This window comes from Sapajus apella, unplaced genomic scaffold (assembly GCF_009761245.1).
Source record: "Sapajus apella isolate SASKATOON/1434 unplaced genomic scaffold, GSC_monkey_1.0 scaffold93, whole genome shotgun sequence".
NCBI lineage: Eukaryota > Metazoa > Chordata > Mammalia > Primates > Cebidae > Sapajus > Sapajus apella.
Genome location: NW_022437033.1, coordinates 2,994,866 through 2,998,322, shown reverse-complemented (window position 1 = coordinate 2,998,322; position 3,457 = coordinate 2,994,866).

Sequence of the window (3,457 nt, the reverse complement as noted above, 5' to 3'; positions counted from 1 at the left end):
TTGTTGCGAACGTCAAAAGCAATGGGGTTTCTTATGGATGTTTCACTAAGAAACACAGAAGTAAGAGATGCAAAAACAAATCTGATTAATATTATCCATAAGTTTGTTTTTAAGAAGTTCTTAGTTTCACATTCAAGGACTTCCACAATATAGATCTAGCCTAATCTTCTATTTCTATCACCTATTACATTCTACTCTACACTATGCTCTGGTCAAACTCAATTGTGTTTTTCTTCAAAAATTTTCCATGAACAATAATTTAATTATATCCTCTAGCCACATTTCTCATGTAGAATCTTATCTGCCTTTCTTCTCCCTCTCCCTTTTCAAGTTAACGTAACTTAGTAATTAAGGCTTCAGACAATGGAGTCAGACTAAATGAAGGTCAAATTATAGCTCTCTCACCTCTTTTCTGTGTAATCTTAGACATGTGACAAAATTTTTCTGATCATTGATATCTTCATCTGTATGTTACAATAATGTAATATGTACCTCATAGTCAAAAGCAAAAGAAATAATGTACAGCATATGACATTAGGTTGTTATGAAAGAAATATATAAACTTATAAATTATGAATATATGTGTGTATATTCAAATATATGTTTATGTGTGCATTCCAAAGGTCTCAATTTGTCAAAAGGCAGGATGACTTATCCAAGCTTGCTTAGGGTTCATCTAAGAGCACTTTGGCTACACAATACATATGCCCCCACTCTTTTCATGTTTTTCTAAGGGAAATTCAATTACAATTATAGCAGTTTCCTCAGGCTGCCTTAGCAAAATATCACAAACCGCCTGACTTAAACAACAAAAAATATCTCAGTTATAGAGTCTAGAAGTCAAAAATGGAGGTGCCATCAGGGTGGGTTCATTTGAAGGCTATTAGGAAAGGATACCTTCCAAGCCTCTCTCCTTTACTTGTAGACTGCTGTCTTCTCCCTGTGTCTTCACATTGTATTCCATCTGTACATGTCTATCCCTGTCATAATATCCCCTTTTATGAGAACACAGTCCTATTATATTAGGACCCATACTGAGGACCTCATTTAACTAGATTACATTTATAAAAACCCTATTTCCAAATAAGTTTGCATTTACAGGTACTGGAAATTTGGACTACAACATCTTTGGCAGGGAAATGATTCAACACATAACAAGAATTAAGGCACTGAAATAAGCCTGAACCAAAAATGCAAATGTCACATGTTCTCACTTGTGTGTGGGAGCTAAAAAAAAAAGTGATATCATAAAGATAGAGGGTAGAATGATAGATGCCAGAGATTGGGAAGAGGAAGTATGTGGGAGGAAGGATAAACAGAGGTTGGTCAGTGGGTTCTAACATACAGTTAGATGGAAGAATAAGTTCCAGTGTCTTCAGCACAGTAAAATGACTTTAGTTAAAAACAATTTATTATATATTTGAAAATAGCCAGAAAAGAAGACATGAAATGTACCTAACACATAGAAATCATAAATACTCGAGGTGATGGACATCCCGAATACCCTCATTTTATTATTATGCAGTCTATACATGTAACAAAATATTACATGTGCTCCATAGATAATGTAAAATATTATGTATCAATAAAAATAAATTTATAAAGAATTAAGACAGTAAAAGTGGGTCTGGGAGCAAGAAAGAACACTGAAGTCCAGTACAATAGCTCTGAAGCTGAAACTCAGAAAGTAGAAGTGCCAGCCTGAATGTTCGCTGCCCACACTGAATGGAGACAGCTGGCTGACCATAATTTGTAAAACTTGTTTCAGATTCTCTAAATTATTATTTTTTATATTTGAAGGAATTAGAAGGTGCTAAAAGTATGCCCATGTTAAATTAAAACAATTTCTATAAAATTATATATAATTAGCCTTAATGTGGAAATTTTGAATTAGAAATTTCTCTAAAAAGTACAAAGCCTTAGTTTAAGGTTAAATTATGACTGGATATAATTCAAATTATTATTACTTTCATAGAAATAGTAATAATGCACATAGGTAAAAATTACTTTTAATTGGCTATCCAATTGACTTAAATAAAAAGATCGAAGTTATGTAGTTACGTATTTACTTAAGAAAGGAGCTCTTTGGGAAGCTACCTGTGAAGTTCCTATACCAATATATTTAATAAGAAACTCAGAGATCTTTTATTTTAGTCAAGTCACAGTATTAATAATTCATATTATTACAGGATCTGGCAGGCAAATCTAGAATCCAAATAAGGCATTGGGACAAGTGCCCACTGTATACAGAATGCCTCCAAAAAACATACAAGATATTATAGCCCTTGGCGTGCTCACATGTTAACACACTTCAGTAGGGTTAATATTAGTTATTGTCATAAAGCTTTGCTGCTGACTCAGCTTATTTTCTAAAGGTATGTTTCCATTCAGTTAGGTAAGAGTGGTCAGTTTTCTGGCTCCAAAATCTAGGATGTTTGGCTTTTTATCTTCCTTACTGTGCCATATTGCTCTGCTCCACCTTACCATCTGCCACCCAGCTCCTCACCCTCAAAAAGTGTATCTGCATAAGTTCAGAAAAAATAAAAAGGAATGAAGTAAAAAGTGATCCATTTTTTTCCTTACAAGGTCACATATTTAAATGCAGGATTTTGGCTGTTAAAAAGAAAAATAATACCTTTTTACATAATTAAAGCAAGCACAGGCCTCTGTGCTCTGTTGCTATCTATTTCCTTTTTAACAAATGTCAGCAATTTGGCTGAATATCTGAGTACCTGAGTCATAATTCCCAGTGTTATATTGCTTTATTATCTATAGTCTCTCCAATCTGTGGATCAAACATACATGATAAATAAGTCCCATGTTGTCTCCCTCCTGTAGCAGGGCCTCAGAATCCCCAGGAATCTTGATCTTACCTGATCCTTGGTGTAGGTTATTTCCTGTGTGTTTAAACTCCAAAATAATATTGCCTGACTGCTTTCTCAGCTAAATTTTGTCCTTATCTACTTGTTTTTCCTTCTTTTTTAAGATAAAAGTAGATACGGGTGAGAGGAAAAAGCAATATTCAGAAAACAATATGAAAATTCCTAAGAGGGTCTGGACCACATATGAGCAACCATTTATTCTTTATTCAAGATATATTTTATTGAGTATTCACTATTTACAAAACACTATGAGGAACCTGAGAAGGCATAAAGCTTAGTCCATTCCCTAGAGGAACTGCTGACTAGAAGTGGAGTATATATAAACAAGGATGACATAAAGCAGAATGCAATAAGTGTTATAATTAGCATAAAAACAATGTTCTGTAGAAGAACAGAGAAAACAATTATTTCTTCTGATTATAGAAATATTTTTGTTCTTTCTTTTTTCCCCTCAACTTTTATTTTAAGCTCAGTGGAACAGGTGCAGGAAATGCAGGTTTGTTACATAGACAAACGTGTGCCTCGGTGGTTGGCTGCAAAGATCAACCCATCACCTAGATATTAAGCCCAGAATC